Source organism: Heterodontus francisci, chromosome 5, assembly GCF_036365525.1.
Source record: "Heterodontus francisci isolate sHetFra1 chromosome 5, sHetFra1.hap1, whole genome shotgun sequence".
NCBI classification, from domain to species: Eukaryota; Metazoa; Chordata; class Chondrichthyes; order Heterodontiformes; family Heterodontidae; genus Heterodontus; species Heterodontus francisci.
This window is the reverse complement of record NC_090375.1, coordinates 38,687,893-38,707,201: the sequence shown is the minus strand read 5'-3', so window position 1 is coordinate 38,707,201 and position 19,309 is coordinate 38,687,893.

Sequence of the window (19,309 nt, the reverse complement as noted above, 5' to 3'; positions counted from 1 at the left end):
GAGAGGATTTGAGATCCAAAGCTCAGTTCATGGTGAAGCAGAACACTGATGTTGAAAACAATCTGGTTAAGCATTACATCCAGAGTCTCCCAAGGATCCATCTTTTGTCTTCTTCAGAATCTGTCTTCTCCTCTGCTGCCCCTTTCTGACATTATCCAAAGACATGCAGTTAGTTCCCACATGAATGCTAACAATTCCTAGATCTACCTCTATGTCACCTCTTTTAGCACATCCACTGCCTCTGTACTGTCACACAGCTTGACTGATGAACTGCTTGTCTTTGATGAACCAAATTTAAATATCATGAAGACTGAAGGCATCATCTTTGCTCCCTCTCCTGTCATCACCCCCTTCCCCCAACTTGTATCCTTGCACCAATTCTATCCCCTTTCTCAGACATTGTCTCAGGCTTAACCAGATTATTTGCATCCTCAGTGTCCTACTTGATGCTGAGATGACCTTTGCAACCCATAACCTCTCCATTGCAAGGACTGCAAAACAACACCTCCATAACCGTGCCACCTCTGCTCCTGCATTACTCCATCTGCTGAAATATTTTTCCATGTCTTTATCACCTCCAGATGACTATTCCAATGTTCTCCTTGCCGGTCTTGCAACCTCTATCAACATCAACTCATCAAAAACGCTGATGCCCATGTCCTATCTTGCACTGTCTCATTAGTCAGTGTCCATCGCTCAGGGTCCTCCTACTCCCAATAACTCCTCCAGCCCTACAACCATGAAACCCCCCCCCCGCCAACTTTCCACTCCTCCAAATGAGGCCTCTCATGTATCTGTTCCCTTCACCTCTGCATTGTCAGGTATGCCTTCCAACATTTGGGTCCCATGCTCTGCATTTCTCTCCCTAAACCCCTCCACATCGCCACTTCCTTCTCCTCCTTTAAGATCATGCCCAAAACTCGCTACTTACACCAAGGTTTAGGTCACCCCTCCTAATATTTTGGCCTGGCATCCATTTTTGTCTAACTATGTAATTTTGAAGTGCCTTGAGATGCTTTTCTTTGTTAAAGGCACTACATAAATACAAGTTGTTGTACACATACTATTGCAGCATCATATAGTAAACTCTTGTAGCCGAAACATATTAGATTGACACAGTTGTATAAGTAGCTTCAGATTCTTCTTCTTTGGCCTCCTTGTCTCTGGAGACAATGGGTAAGTGCCTGGAGGTGGTCAGTGGTGTGTGGAGCAGCGCCTGGAGTGGCTATAAAGGCCAATACTAGAGTGACAGACTTTTCCACAGGTGCTGCAGATAAAATTGATTGTCAGGGCTGTTTCGCAGTTGGCTCTCCCCTTGCACTTCTGCCTTTTTTCCTGCCAACTAATAAGTCTCTTCGACTTGCCACACTTTAGTCCCGCCTTTATGGCTGCCCGCCAGTTCTGGCGATCACTGGCAACTGACTCCCATGACTTGTGATCAATGTCACAGGGCTTCATGTCGCGTTTACAGATGTCTTTAAAGCGGAGACATGGAGGGCCGGTGGGTCTGATACCAGTGGCGAGCTCGCTGTATAATGCGTCCTTGGGGATCCTGCCATCTTCCATGCGGCTTACATGGCCAAGCCATCTCAAGCGCCACTGACTCAGTAGGGTGCATAAGCTGGGGATGTTGGCCGCCTTGAGGACTTCTGTGTTGGAGATATGGTCCTGCCACCTGATGCCAAGGATTCTCCGGAGATAGCGAAGATGGAATGAATTGAGACATCGCTCTTGGCTGACATACATTGTCCAGGCCTCGCTGCCATAGAGCAAGGTACTGAGGACACAGGCTTGATACACGTGGACTTTTGTGTTCCGTGTCAGTGCGCCATTTTCCCACACTCTCTTGGCCAGTCTGGACATAACAGTGGAAGCCTTTCCCATGCGCTTGTTGATTTCTGCATCGAGAGACAGGTTACTGGTGATAGTTGAGCCTAGGTAGATGAATTCTTGAACCACTTCCAGAGTGTGGTCGCCGATATTGATGGATGGAGCATTTCTGACATCCTGTCCCATGATGTTCGTTTTCTTGAGGCTGATGGTTAGGCCAAATTTGTTGCAGGCAGCTGCAAACCTGTCAATGAGATTCTGCAGACACTCTTCAGTGTGAGATGTTAATGCAGCATCGTCAGCAAAGAGAAGTTCCCTGATGAGGACTTTCTGTACTTTGGTCTTCACTCTTAGACAGGCAAGGTTGAACAATCTGCCACCTGATCTTGCGTGGAGCAAAATTCCTTCTTCTGAAGACTTGAACGCATGTGAGAGCAGCAGGGAGAAGAAAATCCCAAACAGTGTAGGTGCGAGAACACAGTCCTGTTTCACGCCACTCAGGATAGGAAAGGGGTCTGATGAGGCGCCGCTATGCTGAATTGTGCCTTTCATATTGTCATGGAATGAGGTGATGATGCTTAGTAGCTTTGGTGGACATCTGATCTTTTCTAGGAGTCTGAAGAGACCACATCTGCTGACGAGGTCAAAGGCTTTGGTGAGATCAATGAAAGCAATGTAGAGGGGCATCTGTTCTCCTTTTGTCAGCTACAGGAGAAATGCCGCGAACAACAGATAGCTTCAGAAGATCACCTCAATCATCACTGAAAGAGCTTTCCTCCCTCTGCAGAGGAGATTGACCTCCCATTTGAAAGTCCTCTAGCCCTGGATGTGCTTTCTAATTTCAATCTGGCATCCAGAGCTGTTTCATAAAATACTAAATTAGCTGAAGTATTTGCAGTGTTTTCAGCCACAGATCTAAAAGTATTCACCATCTTTGTAGCAACAATGAATTGTTTACCATAGACCATTCAACTGTTTAGCTTAGACCTTCATTCATATAGTACCCAGACAAATTTGAGAGAGGCGAAAGCAGCCTTGCATGACAAGTTAGAAGAATTAATATAGTTTCAATATTTAAAATGGTTGCTCCCTAAAATTAAGTCAAAATATGTCTTAAATGTGTCGCTATCTTGATTTTGTTTAATTGATGCAAGTTGATTACTTAACTGTGGTACCATTTTAGCTCAATTTATAATGTACAATCAGTCCTGAATTCTGCCATCCTTCTCACTTCTGGGATTAAAAAATAATATTCTACAATTATTCAATATCCCCTATAATTAATATGCTTTCTACGGCAAGAACTCAACCAGTAGCAACTGGTGACAAACCACTGTGGATAGATGATCGTTTTCTTATCAGTAATTCCACAAAAGTCCTGCAAAAAAGTAATTGATCATTTGGGGTATGAAGCACAGTGGGTCAGCCTTCAAATTAACATTCAAAGGTCTGTGCTAATTTGTATTGAGCACCATCAACTGCGAATGCTGAAAACAGATCTACACATCAATATTTGTGGCAACCGAGCTAGCTGGGGAACATCTCTGAATTCAAATGCTTAGGCTCCTGTAATCTCTGAAAACAATGATCTCAGTGAAGAAATGTCAAAATCATTTCTCTGCGACAATCGCAGCTTTTGTAATGTCTTGTGAATTCTGGCAGAAGGAGAGTATCCTGTGACCCATGGAAACATGCGTATTTAAAGGCACTGAGATGTTCCTTTATAAAATTTTATCAGCAGGAATTGCTGCATATTCTCCCACTTTGCTGCCGTAACTTTGGTGGAAAGCTCATTTACAGGAGAAGGCCCAAAACAAAGTCCCAGCACATATTTTTAAATTTTACATTGAGAAACGTAGCCAAAGGACTAAGTCCCGACACCACCAAGGTTGAAAAGAATACAAGGATAAAAAAACGTAAAGCATGATTTAGTGATTAATTGAAGAAGTATAGATGAAGGGGGCTCGATATAGGAACATGACTATTCCCAGACAAAATGGCGTGATTAATTTGGTAATTCCCCCAGCAATAACGCCTGGTGACCACACTGCTTTTAATTCACTGGGATTGATTTTATGCACATAATTTGTATTGTGTAACTATCCTCTGCTCACTGCATTTTGACATATACCTGTCCATCTTCAATTGCTCAGTGCTATTGTTGTAGGCAATTGGTTATCTCTGTGTGCTCCATCACACACAGTGCAGCGTCCCTTGCTGTGTGCAAAAGCAATGGGATCTTGATGATTGCAGTCAAAGAATTAGCATGCAGCCAGTGCTCTCTTAGGGAATGTCACACTTCTAACTTTGATAGGAAATGTTAACTGTGTGATTGTGCTGCCTGTCTCAAGGAAACATGTGTTAAAGGAGGTAAAAGGTGATAATATACGTTAATGTCACAACATAGACCATAGGATCATAAAATGATACAACACAGAAGGAGGTTACTCGGCCCATTGTGCCTGTCACCCGCTCTTTGGTAAAGCTATCCAATTAATTCCACTCCCCTGTTCTTTCCGAATAGCCCCGTCATTTTTTTTCCCCTTCAGGTATTGATCCAATTTTCTTGTGACTATTTCTACTGAATCTATGTCCCCCACCCTTTCAGGCTGGGCATTCCAGATCAGAACACTTGATGTTTGAAAAAAAACACCTTAAATCTATGTCCTCTGGTTACTGACTTTTCTGCCATTGGTACCAGATTCTTCTTATTTACTATACAAAATTGTTGATGATTTTGAATACCTCCATGAAATCTCTTAAACATCGTTACTCTGAAGAGAACAATCCCAGCTTCTCCAATCTCTGCACCATCTCCAAGGCCTTAATATTGTTCCTGAAGTTTGGTGCCCAGAACTGAACACAATACTCCAGCTGAGGCTTAACCAGTGCTTTATAAAGGTTCAGCATAGCTTCCTTGCTTTCGTACTCTCCCTCTATTAATAATTCCAAGGATCCCATATGCTTTTTTAAACAGCCTTCTTAACTTCTTCTGCCACCTTCAAAGACTTATATACGTACACTTCAGGTCTCTCTGTTCCTGCACCCCCTTTAAGATCGTACCATCTAGTTTACATTGCCTCTCCTCATTCTTCCTACAAAAATGAATCACTTCACACTTCTCTGCATTAAATTTCATCTACCATGTATCTGCCCATTTCGCTAGGTTGTCTAACTCCTCCTGAAGTCTATTATTATCCTCCTCACTGTCCACTACATTTCCAAGCTTTGTGTCATCTGCAAACATTGAAATTATGAAATTATGTATTGTACACACATGTCTAGCTCATTAATATAGATCAAGGAACAGTGGTCCCAAAACCGACTCCTGGAAGACATCACTGCATATTTCCCTCCAGTCTGTAAAACAATCTTTCACCAGTAAGTTTACAAACAAGCCTTATCTTGTCTTAGGAGCAAAATACAGCAGATGTTGGAACTCTGAAATGAGAACAGAAAGTGCCAGAAATACTCAGCAGGTCTGGCAGCATCTGTGGAGAGAGAAACAGAGTTAATGTTTCAGGTCTGCAACCCTTCATCAGAACTGGCAAAAGTTAGAAATGTAACACTCTTTGAGCAAGTGAAAGAGGGGAGGGGGAAAGAAGAACAAGATGGAAGGATTGTGATAGGACAGTGGGGGAAGAGATTAAATTACAGAGATGTCATGGAACAGAATGCAGAATGTAAATAGTTGTAGTGAAAGACAAAGCATGAGTCCAGAGAGAGTATATATGTAAAAAAATAAAATAAAATAAAAATAATAAATAAAAAAAAAGTAATGGGGTTCATGGTATGAAATTATTGAACTCAATATTGAGTCCGAAAGGTGCTAGAGTGCCTAATCAGAAAATGAGGTTGTCATGTGAGGCCCCCACCTGCCAAGAATGAGGCACAGTAATTTTGTCATGAACATTGATTTTAAACTGTTACTGGAGTGAAGAAAGGACTTGTTAAACAGATCAGCCATGGCTGGAAAAGATATTTGCATATTAGCAGACAGTGATTGGAAGGACAAAGGACAATTCCCTGACACAAGCAACCCACAATGGAGCTTGGTCACCGGGTATTGTGTGTAAGAGGAGCATTCCAGAGACTGCCAGGGTGATACAATCCAAGGCGTGGTCAGACCAGTTAGTCTCATGACTAACCTGCTTGGAAACCTGGGGTTTTCTGAATTGTACAAACAGTTTGAACTCAGAGTGTCTGTTTGCTCCTGGACAGAGAAAATCTCTTTCCTGTCTGCTCCCATCTCTTTCTCATGGAACTCCAAATCCACTGAAGACACATGAACCCCGAGAGAAAAGTCTCCTACAGCGAACAAGGTTTAAGAAGAATACTGGGCCCCAACGAAAAGCAAGATCTACGTACAATCAAGGACAATATATTGATCTCGAACAGCCCTAACAAAAACTCTTCAGATATTGCCTCAAATGTTTGCACTTTATTTTCTTATGCTCTTTTTCTGTCTCTTACTGCATTTGTGTATTGCATATGCATGCTAGCACGAGCGCGTCGTGTATCTGTAGGCGTCAACCAAACTACAGCTTAAGTTTAATAAATTTCAATCTTTCTTCTTTAAACCTAAGAAAACCAGTTTGTGCTGGTTTCTTTGCCTTATAATTGGAAAGTGGTGAACAAGGATTCACCAAGAGGGAGCTAAAAACACGGTGCGTTTAAAATTAAAAACCTGTTACGGTAAGACCAGGTGAGGCTGAGAGGAACCCAGAGACACCTTCCTCACCTGATCATAACAGAGGTGCTGCTCCTCGAGCTTGCGTTGATGTTCACTGGAATCACTGCAGTAGGCCGAGGACAGAAACATGGGCATGGGAACAAGGTGGAGAATTAAAGTGGCAAGCAACTGGAAGCTCAGGATCATGCTTGTGGACCGAGCAGAGATGTTCTGCAAAGCGGTCACCCAATCTGCGTTTGGTCTCCCCAGTGTAGAGAAGACCACACTGAAAGCAGCGAATGCAGTACAATAAATTAAAAGAAGTACAAGTAAATTGCTGCTTTACATGGAAGGAGTGTTTGTGTTTTCCACAACAGCGCTTTTGACATTTCTTCCTTTTTCCTCAACCGAGGATTCCCCCACCACTGTGGCCGACATGGCCCTCAACTGTTTCCAATCCATTTCCTACACTTCTGCCCTCACCCCTTCCCCTCCCGCCCAGAACCGCGACAGGGTTCCCCTTGTCCTCACTTTCCACCCCACCAGCATTCACATCCAAAGGATCATCCTCTGCCATTTCTGCCACCTCCATCATGATGCCACCGCCAAACACATCTTCCCTTCCTCTTCCCGACAGCATTCCGAAGGGATCGCTCCCTCTGCGACAACCTGATTCACTCCTCCATCACCCCTGACACCTCATCCCCTTCCCACAGCACCTTCCCATGCGATCGCAGGAGGTGTAATACCTGCCCTTTTACTTCCTTCCTCCTCACCATCCAAGTCCCCTAACACTCCTTCCAGGTGAAGCAGTGATTTACTTGTACTTGCTTCAATTTAGTATACTGTATTCGCTGCTCACAATGCGGTTGCCTCTATATTGGGGAGACCAAACGCAGATTGTGTGGCCACTTTACGGAACACCTCCACTCAGTCTGAAAGCATGACCCGGAGCTTCCGATCGCTTGCCATTTCAACACCCCCACCGCACCCCGCTCTCATGCCAACATTTCTGTCTTTGGTCTGCTCCAGTGTTCCAGTGAATATCAACGCAAACTCGAGGAGCAGCACCTGATCTTTTGATTAGGCAGCCTTGCGGACTGAACATTGAGTTCAATAACCTCAGCTTTGTTATTTAATCTCTCCTGCCCTCTGCCCTATCAAACTCCTTCCCTTTCGTTCTCTTCACCACCAACAACCCCCTTCCACCCCCTTCACTTGCTTAAAAGCTAATTCTTTTCTAACCTTTGCCAGTTCTGATGAATGGTCACAGACCTGAAACGTTAACGCTTCTTCTCTTTCCACAGATGCTGCCTGACCTGCTGAGTATTTCCAGCACTTTGTTTTTATTTCAGATTTCCAGCATCTGCAGTATTTTGCTTTTATTATAGGAGTGTTTGAGGCCTTGAATGGTGAGGAGAAAGGAGGTAAAAGGGCAGATATTACACCTCCTGCGATTGCATGGGAAGGTGTCGTGGGAAGGGAACAAGGTGTTGCAGATAATGGAGGAGTGGACCAGGATGTCGCGGAGGGGACAGTCCCTTTGGAAGGCTGACAGGGAAGGGAAGGGGAAGATGTGTTTGGTGGTGGCATCACGCTGGAGGTGGCAGAAATGGCAGAGGATGATCCTTTGGATGTGGAGGCTGGTGGGGTGGAAGGTGAGGACAAGGGGAACCCCGTCATGGTTCTGGGAGGGAGGGGAAGGGGCGAGTGCAGAAGTGTGTCTGACACAGTCGAGGGCCCTGTCAAATACAGTGCGGGGGAATCCTCGGTTGGGGAAAAAGGAAGACATATCAGAGATACTGTTGTGGAAGGTTGCGTCATCAGAACAGATACATCGGAGACAGAGAAACTGGGAGAATGGAATGGAATCCTTACAAGTGGCTGTGTTTGAGGAAGTGTAATCAAGGTAGCCGTGGGAGCTGGTGGGCTTATAATAAATACTAGTGGACTGCCCATCCCCAGAGATGGAGACAGCGAGGTCGAGGAAGGGAAGGGAATTTTCAGGGATGGACCATGTGATGAGAAGGGTGGAAATTGGAAGCAAGGTTGATGAAGTTTTCCAGTTCAGGGCAAGAGCAGGAAGTGGCACCAATACAGTCATCAATGTACCAGAAAAAGAGCTGGGGAAGGGGGCCTGAGTAGAATTGGAACAAGGAATGTTCGACTAATCCCACAAAAAGACAGGCATCGCTAGGACCCATAGCAACACCTTTTATTTGGAGGAAGTGAGTGGAGTTGAAGGAGATCTTGTTCAATGCAAGAACAAGTTCAGCCAGGCGGAGAAGGGTGGTGGTGGATGGGGACTGGTTGGGCTTCTGTTCAAGGAAGAAGTGGAGAGTCCTCAAACCATCTTGGTGGGGGATAGAGGCATCCACAATGCATCTGTTCTGATGATGGAGAACTGAGAAGATGGCATCTTGTGCCTGTGAGGAACCCATGAACAGATGCAGAGGTACAACACCTGCCACGAGTCAACCTGAGTGGCCATAGAGGAGGCCATTGGTTTACTCAAGATGAGATTCCAGTGTCAAGATCGATCCTATGGAGCCCTTCAGCATGCCCCAGTAACGGTCTTGTATATCATAGTAGTCTGCTGTTCATTGCACAACCTGGTGCTACAGAGGGGGGAGACGTCGAACAGTGAGGGTATTGTAGAGCGAGATGCCTCCACCAATGTTAAGGATGCGGAGCAGGATGCTGCCCAGGCCAGATGAAAGGCCCCAGGGACAGCAGGAAAGGCACCATGAGATATGTGCAAGGGAGACACCGGACGCCCTTATACATTCACATTTCCTATGACTGTTACCACCTTCTGGAACAACTCCAGTAAAGCTTTACCTTTAAGCAGCTCTGTTGTTGCCTCCTTCCTAATGCACTACAGTGCCCAGTGGCAAGGCCAAATCACTGAGCACTCACGGCTTGGTCCCTCGCTTCCAGCCCCTTGGGAGGCAGTGTTTAAATAAAGTCCTAAAAGGCATCAAAACAGGAAGGAGATTTAGGCAGATAACATCATCTGTTTATTCATTACCCATGAACTGCTAAGTGCATCTAGGTGCTCTTTATAAATCTTTTCCAAGTGCTCCTATGTGGTGCTCCCCCTATTCTGTCAGCTGAGGTGGAGACAGGCTACTGACCTTGCTGCCCCGTGCCTTGGGATGACTTTGATGGCCATCCTCCGGCTGCGTGAGACCTGAAGGGCCTCCTGTACAGGTGTAGGGCCCCCCTCTGTTGACAGGGATGATGGAAGCACTGGTGTCACTGGCAGAGGGGCTTTGAAGCTACTGTCCACACCAGGAGCAACCTAAGAGGACCCCCCATATGCAGCAGCCAGCCACTCCTCCCCATCTTACAAGGCATGCTTGTACCTCCGTGCTGACTTGAGAGGAATGTGGACCAGGTGAAGACTGCAGGTGCCTCATCCCCTCTCACCTTGCCACTGCTGCATGCTGCATAGAACTCATGGACAATGCGATGGTGAGCAGGTCTGCGCACATCTCCGGCAGCCACTGATTGGGGTCTGCTACATGTGGCACTCCATGAGAGTCAGCAATCTCTCAATGGAGGAAGCCAGATGCACACCGGTCAGAAACATGGCAGCACCCAAGGCCTGAATAGCCTGTTCCATCATCCATGCTTGGGTAGGCATAGCCCTGGTATCTCTGTCAAATGATGCCTTACGTCTCGCTGCAGCCAAAGCATTTCCCATGTTGCCAGCAACACAAGCAAGTCATCAGCCAGGGGATCAGCATGGGCCTGGCCTCCCACTATCCTCCGACTATCAGTAGTCTGTACTGTCACAGGCTCTGTCAGCTGCTCTGGTGCATCTGTGATGTACTCACCAGGTTGTGTACCCAAACCTAGCTGCAAACGGATCCCCACCAATGTGAGAGTATCTCCGCTGGTGGAGGGTGTGAGGGCATGATGTGATCCTGCACCCTCTGAGGGTGGCCCCCAGTCCCTCCATCTCTTTGTTTCTGTCGTTCATCTTGACCTACATGAGACATTGAAGGGTTAAGGGCCGGCAACTCAGGAAGGCATTCCTTTAAACCAGGCAGCAGTGAATGCAGGATTGGCAGCCCTTAAAATATGGTGCCAGCACCAGCTGTTGAGTCAGATGATAGCGCCATAAGCGCCTCGTTTCCCCCCTCTGATACTTGATTGTACAGGCCCCACACCTCCCCTTCCTTAATTAGCCAGTTGCCGAGTGATCACAGTCAACAGGCTACATTTCGGCCATGCAACAACAACCCACCTCTGGTGCCGCCATGGAGACCCGCGCCATTCCATCTAAATTCCAGCTGTGAGTATTCCCACCCAGCATTGTCAATGCTCCCTGCCAACTCTTGCAAGTTACTATGATTGACTTCAGACAAAACTTGTATGAAAATCTTCTGTTCTAATTGCAATTTGCTGGAGAAATAACCAATTTTATTATGTAACTCCTCAACACTACATTTTGCTGGAGAAATCACTGCTTTTATTAGAAGTTGCTTTAATTTTGGTCATGAGTTCTGTATCCTATAATTTGTAGAGACTCTTTATATAGACTTTTTGGACTGTCTGCTATAATTCCTAAAGCAATTAATTAAATTAATAAATCTCTACATATATAATTGCCAGCCTTTGGATTTCAAAATCATCACAGAGGTGTTGCAAGAAAATTTAAAGACAGATTGTGTCATGATCAGGAACTATTTGAAAATCAAACTGCTGTAAAGAATTATGATTACAATTCTTTTTACTGTTTCAATTTCTGTTTCTTTTTTCATGCTTTGTTAAACCATGAGTCCTGATGATGTAATCGGAGTTAAAAAAGAAAAAAATGGTTCATGAATGAATCTGGTTAGTTAGCACCTGAAAAGTGATGATATAAAACAGTTTTGGGTGTAAATCTTTCATCAGACCACATTAGGAGATTGACTTAAAAACTGATAGTAAGAGCTGAATTAACATATACACTGATTCTTAATCATTTCACGGTTCATAATGGCATTACCACTAATAACAATTCAGCTCCCTAATAACCCGAGCAATTCCTCCTAGCCTCTAATGCACCCTCATTATTCATGCAAAAAAATGGGAGGCACAAAGAAAAATTATCTTCATGTTAATTATAATGCTTTGCAACTGATGGTTAAAACTGATGGATAGCAATACCCCTTCTATAAACATTAATCAGTGTGTGGGACTAATTAAGGGTGGGCAGCTTTGCTGAAGGACAGGACAATGGGTCAAGTCTTTCAATCAAGTCTGTCCTCCTTCATTATTTTGACTCATTGATGGTGCTTTTAGAAGAATATTTAAAGAAATATCTTCTAACTTGTTTGTGTTTTTCAATCAGGATAATTCAGCATGTATGTTAGTAATAGTTGACATGCGATGGAGCTGAGCATTAAAGGGTCACTCAACTGTTATATACGCATCTTGAAATTGATTACTGTTATTAATTTATGTATAATATTTTCATTATTTCATGGATATATTTACTGTTGGATTTTCATACTGAACGTGAGGCAATGCCCAATCTTGTTTCAAACCATTAAATTGCTGCACAGTGGCGCAGTGGTTAGCACCGCAGCCTCACAGCTCCAGCGACCCGGGTTCAATTCTGGGTACTGCCTGTGTGGAGTTTGCAAGTTCTCCCTGTGTCTGCGTGGGTTTTCTTCAGGTGCTCCGGTTTCCAAAAGACTTGCAGGTTGGTAGGTAAATTGGCCATTATAAATTGCCCCGAGTAGGTGGTAGGGAAATATAGGGACAGGTGGGGATGTGGTAGGAATATGGGATTAGTGTAGGATTAGTATAATTGGGTGGTTGATGGTCGGCACAGACTCGGTGGGCCGAAGGGCCTGTTTCAGTGCTGTATCTCTGAACTGAACTGAACTATATTGGGTAAGTTTTTCAAGACTCTATACCAACAACCCGTCTGGCTCACAGAGGTCATAAAATCAAGCAAGGAAGCTTGTTGCACACTGTCAGCTATGACTCAGAGGTAACACTTTCATCTCTTTGAGTTAGAAGTTTGTAGGTTGACTCTCTAGGCTGACACGCTCATGCAAAGCTGAGGAATTGCTGCACTGATGGAGGTGCTGTCTTTTGGGTGAGATGTTAAACCAAGGCCTTGTCTGCCCTCGCAGGTGGGTGTAAAAAAAAATCCCATTGCAGAACTTTGAAAAAGATCAAAGGAGCTCTTCTCCAATTCTCTCAAATAAACAATAAGAACAGTAATTTTTAACATATTAAAAACCATGTACTAAGGACTTATTCGTTAAATACATTGCCATTGTGGTAATGAGTGCAAAAATTAAGAGGTCCCAGGTTGTGTATCCTGGCCTGAGGTTGAGTTTCCTGAACTCAGCCAAAACTGCAGCAAGTGTGTTACAATTGACTTCAGGGCCAGGTAGGAGTAAAAACAGCCAAAAAATATCCCATTTCTTGATTGGAATTCCATCACTCTCACTGAAAAAATTGGCTGTTGAATAAAAAACTATCGAGTTTGGCAATGGAGCTCTTCAACAATAGGACCGCTTTCTGAGACGTTCGAGCTCACATTTGAGAAAAGCCACTTGGGCACCACAGCACATGGATACTGTAGGATGTAACCTTCTACCTTTGACAGGACCTTTGATTCAGACACGAGAATTATGAGAAATGAGGGCACACTCAAATATCTGAATTAAACATTAAGCTTTATTAGATCAGATGTCCAAAGCAAAATTATATTTTACTATGGACTATGTAGTAGTACCTATAATAAATATTTCAGGACCACAGACAGAGCTTACACCAATCGTCACACACACACACACACATAAGTTCAAGATGGCTCCTGGGCTGGAAGCTCCCTAGGAAGCTCCCTTGCTGTTCAACTCTATCCATGGCCATCTGCTCCCATCCCTAACGTTTTCTCCCCCAATCTGCCCTCTTAAACTGTTTAAATTCCCCTGGCTCTTTAAATCAGTTCATTTTAGCCCTATCTAAAAGTTAACAGTTAGTTCAGTGTATGTTACCTGGGCCCACTGCCCTCCCCCAGCCACACCTGCTCTTTGTTTTCTCAATGAAATTGATCCGGATGAAACTGACGAGCACAGCTGCCGATACTTCAATCTCCGATCCTGCTGTCTTCACAGTCCAGAGTGTCTGCAGCCACGGCATGCGGTAAGTCCATTGAGGTGAAGAAGGAGCTGCGGGACCCGAGAGAAGTCCTGTGAAAAGGTGCCCCGAACACCCAAAACATCCACGAACGGCCCCCCCGGCCGCAACTTCAAAGCGCCCGCGGGAGATGGCTCGGAGAGCATCTGCAGCGCACTGTCGGCAATGCTGCATGCCTTTATTTAAACCACTGCAAAAAAAAAAAACCCTTAGCAAATGTAATCACCTCTAAGTCTGCCAAATGATGCTTCACCTCCCGAAGGACGTGGATGAGCTTTCCGGACGTCGATGGTGGGCACTGAGGAAATGGCTTATTACCTGCACCAGATTCCACCCCCCCTCCCCCCCCCCCTTTACCCCCCTTCCACCCCCCCCACCCCCGTCCCCTTCCCTGCTCCACCCTCTCAGCTCACCCCCTCACAACCCCGTCCCAGCCCGCCCCCCCCTCGCACCATCTTCACCCCGCACCCCCTTCCCCTGCACCCCCCCACCCCCTCCCTCTACCCCTCCCCCTTGCATCCCCTCCTCCCACCTGCACCATCCTACACCTGTGTAGGGGCCCCAACAACCCCACTGCCTTGTGGGCGTCTCGGGAGAGACCAAGGCTAAGGGAGTAAACCCTAACAGAAAATCCGGAGCGGAACCCCGTAGGCGGTCATGTGTCACCTTTGGCATGTTTCCGGCAGTTCCTGCAGCCATACTGGTGCCAAACGTCGTGTCCTGCACTCCTTTGGACCCCACCAGAAAGGCCGAGAGGGGGGTTTTGACGACTGGGCAACTCTCAACCTCCATAAATTTGCCCAGGCATGCGCCGTGGAGAGGTCACTCCATAGTTGCCTCACAGCGACTGAAACAACACGGAAGGCAGCAGTTACGGGTTATAAGTCCAGATAAATTGGCGTAGAAACTGGGCGCCACGGGTTGCCTTTGTCGGTGGGAGAGGTCATTGCACCTCACTGGACAGCTACCGCCCGCCTCAAACCGGGCAGCCCCCGGTCAATAAGGTTCTGTCCCGCCACAGTCTGCCTGCTTCAATGGGTGCTTGGAGCTCAGGGTCATTGCCCGAAAGGTGGACTGATACACCGCACCAAACAACATGAAAAAAGGAAAGAAGGTACCAGCCCTTCGCTTTGCAAGCTGGAACGTCAGAACTATGTGTCCTGGCCTGTCGGAAGACCTTACACAAATCAACGATTCTCGGAAGACCGCCATCATTAACAACGAGCTCAGTAGATTCAATGTGGACATTGCAGCACTTCAGGAGACTCGCCTCCCCGCGAGTGGCTCTCTAGCAGAGCAAGACTACACCTTCTTCTGGCAGGGCAGGGATCCTGAAGAACCAAGACAGCATGGAGTGGGCTTCGCCATCAGAAACTCCTTGCTCAGCATGATAGAGCCTCCCTCAAATGGCTCGGAACGCATACTGTCCATCCGACTGCTCACCACCTCTGGTCCAGTACACCTACTCAGCATCTATGCTCCAACACTCTGCTCCGCACCTGAAGCTAAAGACCAGTTCTATGAACAACTCCATAACATCATTAGCAGCATCCCCAACACCGAACACCTATTCCTGCTGGGGGACTTTAATGCCAGGGTTGGGGCCGACCATGACTCATGGCCCTCCTGCCATGGGCGCTATGGCGTTGGAAGGATGAATGAGAACGGGCAGAGACTGCTTGAGTTGTGTACCTATCATAACCTCTGCATCACCAACTCGTTCTTTCACACTAAACCCTGTCACCAGGTTTCATGGAGGCACCCAAGATCACGTCGTTGGCACCAGCTAGACCTCATTGTCACAAGGCGAGCCGCCTTAAACAGTGTTCAAATCACACGCAGCTTCCACAGTGCGGACTGCGACACCGACCACTCCCTGGTGTGCAGCAAGGTTAGACTCAGACCAAAGAAGTTGCATCATTCCAAGCAGAAGGGCCACCCGCGCATCAACACGAGCAGAATTTCTCACCCACAGCTGTTACAAAAATTTCTAAATTCACTTGTAACAGCCCTTCAAAACACTCCCACAGGGGATGCTGAGACCAAGTGGGCCCACATCAGAGACGCCATCTATGAGTCAGCTTTGACCACCTACGGCAAAAGTGCGAAGAGAAATGCAGACTGGTTTCAATCTCATAATGAAGAGCTGGAACCTGTCATAGCCGCTAAGCGCATTGCACTTTTGAACTACAAGAAAGCCCCCAGCGATTTAACATCCGCAGCACTTAAAGCAGCCAGAAGTACTGCACAAAGAACAGCTAGGCGTTGCGCAAACGACTACTGGCAACACCTATGCAGTCATATTCAGCTGGCCTCAGACACCGGAAACATCAGAGGAATGTATGATGGCATGAAGAGAGCTCTTGGGCCAACCATCAAGAAGATCACCCCCCTCAAATCTAAATCGGGGGACATAATCACTGACCAACGCAAACAGATGGACCGCTGGGTTGAGCACTACCTAGAACTGTACTCCAGGGAGAATGCTGTCACTGAGACTGCCCTCAATGCAGCCCAGCCTCTACCAGTCATGGATGAGCTGGACATACAGCCAACCAAATCGGAACTCAGTGATGCCATTGATTCCCTAGCCAGTGGAAAAGCCCCTGGGAAGGACAGCATTACCCCTGAAATAATCAAGAGTGCCAAGCCTGCTATACTCTCAGCACTACATGAACTGCTATGCCTGTGCTGGGACGAGGGAGCAGTACCCCAGGACATGCGCGATGCCAACATCATCACCCTCTATAAAAACAAAGGTGACTGCGGTGACTGCAACAACTACCGTGGAATCTCCCTGCTCAGCATAGTGGGGAAAGTCTTTGCTCGAGTCGCTCTGAACAGGCTCCAGAAGCTGGCCGAGCGCGTCTACCCTGAGGCACAGTGTGGCTTTCGTGCAGAGAGATCGACTATTGACATGCTGTTCTCCCTTCGTCAGATACAGGAGAAATGCCGTGAACAACAGATGCCCCTCTACATTGCTTTCATTGATCTCACCAAAGCCTTTGACCTCGTCAGCAGACGTGGTCTCTTCAGACTACTAGAAAAGATCGGATGTCCACCAAAGCTACTAAGTATCATCACCTCATTCCATGACAATATGAAAGGCACAATTCAACATGGTGGCTCCTCATCAGAGCCCTTTCCTATCCTGAGTGGTGTGAAACAGGGCTGTGTTCTCGCACCCACACTTTTTGGGATTTTCTTCTCCCTGCTGCTTTCACATGCGTTCAAATCCTCTGAAGAAGGAATTTTCCTCCACACAAGATCAGGGGGCAGGTTGTTCAATCTTGCCCGTCTAAGAGCGAAGTCCAAAGTATGGAAAGTCCTCATCAGAGAACTCCTCTTTGCTGACGATGCTGCTTTAACATCTCACACTGAAGAATGCCTGCAGAGTCTCATCGACAGGTTTGCGTCTGCCTGCAATGAATTTGGCCTAACCATCAGCCTCAAGAAAACGAACATCATGGGGCAGGATGTCAGAAATGCTCCATCCATCAATATTGGCGACCACGCTCTGGAAGTGGTTCAAGAGTTCACCTACCTAGGCTCAACTATCACCAGTAACCTGTCTCTAGATGCAGAAATCAACAAGCGCATGGGTAAGGCTTCCACTGCTATGTCCAGACTGGCCAAGAGAGTGTGGGAAAATGGCGCACTGACACGGAACACAAAAGTCCGAGTGTATCAGGCCTGTGTCCTCAGTACCTTGCTCTACGGCAGCGAGGCCTGGACAACGTATGCCAGCCAAGAGCGACGTCTCAATTCATTCCATCTTCGCTGCCTTCGGAGAATACTTGGCATCAGGTGGCAGGACTATATCTCCAACACAGAAGTCCTTGAAGCGGCCAACACCCCCAGCTTATACACACTACTGAGTCAGCGGCGCTTGAGATGGCTTGGCCATGTGAGCCGCATGGAAGATGGCAGGATCCCCAAAGACACATTGTACAGCGAGCTCGCCACTGGTATCAGACCCACCGGCCGTCCATGTCTCCGTTATAAAGACGTCTGCAAACGTGACATGAAATCGTGTGACATTGATCACAAGTCGTGGGAGTCAGTTGCCAGCATTCGCCAGAGCTGGCGGGCAGCCATAAAGACAGGGCTAAATTGTGGCGAGTCGAAGAGACTTAGTAGTTGGCAGGAAAAAAGACAGAGGCGCAAGGGGAGAGCCAACTGTGCAACAGCCCCAACAAACAAATTTCTCTGCAGCACCTGTGGAAGAGCCTGTCACTCCAGAATTGGCCTTTATAGCCACTCCAGGCGCTGCTTCACAAACCACTGACCACCTCCAGGCGCGTATCCATTGTCTCTCGAGATCAGGAGGCCCAAAAGAAAAAGAAAAATAACACACACACACACACACACACACACACACACACACACACACACACACACACACACACACACACACACACACACACACACACACACACATTTCAAACAGATTATGACCTCTTTTTCGTGTACCTGGCAATACAATGCCCTTCTTCGTGTACCCTTAGCAACACAATGTCCAAATATATTCCAAGTATATGGTGATACAATCACCTTGAGTGGCGAACCCCTTTTGATTGTAGATATCCTTCTGACGATGGATGGAGCTCCCTTAAATATTCTTCTGACGATGGGTCAGGGTCCCTTAAATATCTTTCCCATGATGAGGAGGGCTCCCTTAAACAGTTACCCGATGTGGAGTCAGGCTTCCTTCGAGTTGCCTTCAACATTATTAAGACAACGGGTTGCCTTTAAATATCTAGTTCTGTGCACAGACCAGATGTTCTTCTAAAGATAAGTCAAGTTCCCTCGTTGACTGCGATTCTTCTTCTGATAATCGTTTCCTTTGGCTGTAGCATTCCTTCCATGATCGATCAGGTTCCATCCTTGTCTAAAGCCCTTCTTCTGATTCCTTGTCTGCAACTACGAGGCTACCTTAACAGCTTCTTTTATATATTGTTCCTTTGAATGGTAGACAGGATGTTACATCGCCAAGGCCTCATTGGCCTATCAATGGTATCATGATCATGATAACCAATGATAGATCTCGTTTTGCTTCAGACTTAAATTTAAAGCTGCATGATACTGTCCATCTTATATTTCCTCTCAGTGAATTCCATCATCTGAAGGCCACATTAATAGCTGATTGGCTGGATAGATCAAATCTCCACTGTCGAGCTGGAAAACTTCCTGATAAGGACAAGGCCCATTATGTTTCTGGGTAACCTCGTTGAGATCTCGTTTACACAGATGTCTTCTTTTAACGACACAATGTCTTTTTTTTGTTGCTTCTGGATAGCACTAACCTTTTTTTTTGCAACAGCCCAGCAGGTTTCGATGTTAAGATGAGCTTTTTCCCCCATGAGCCCTGTTCTGGTTGAAAGTCCAGATTTAAAAGTGTGTCAAAAAGGGCTTCTCTTCCTCATAACACTAATCTTCAATGAAGCATGTTGATGTTTGCATCGGGTCAGCCCTGTATGTTGTAAATATTCCTCGATCAAGAAGTGTAGCTCTCTGCACCAATCAACCTCGCACTGAGGTTAAAAAAACAGTAAATGCTGGAAATTGAAACTGAAAATATCAAATGCGCAGCAAGTCAGTCAGCATCTGAAAGAGAAAAGAGGGGTTAATATTTTAGGCTGTGTTCTCCAGGGA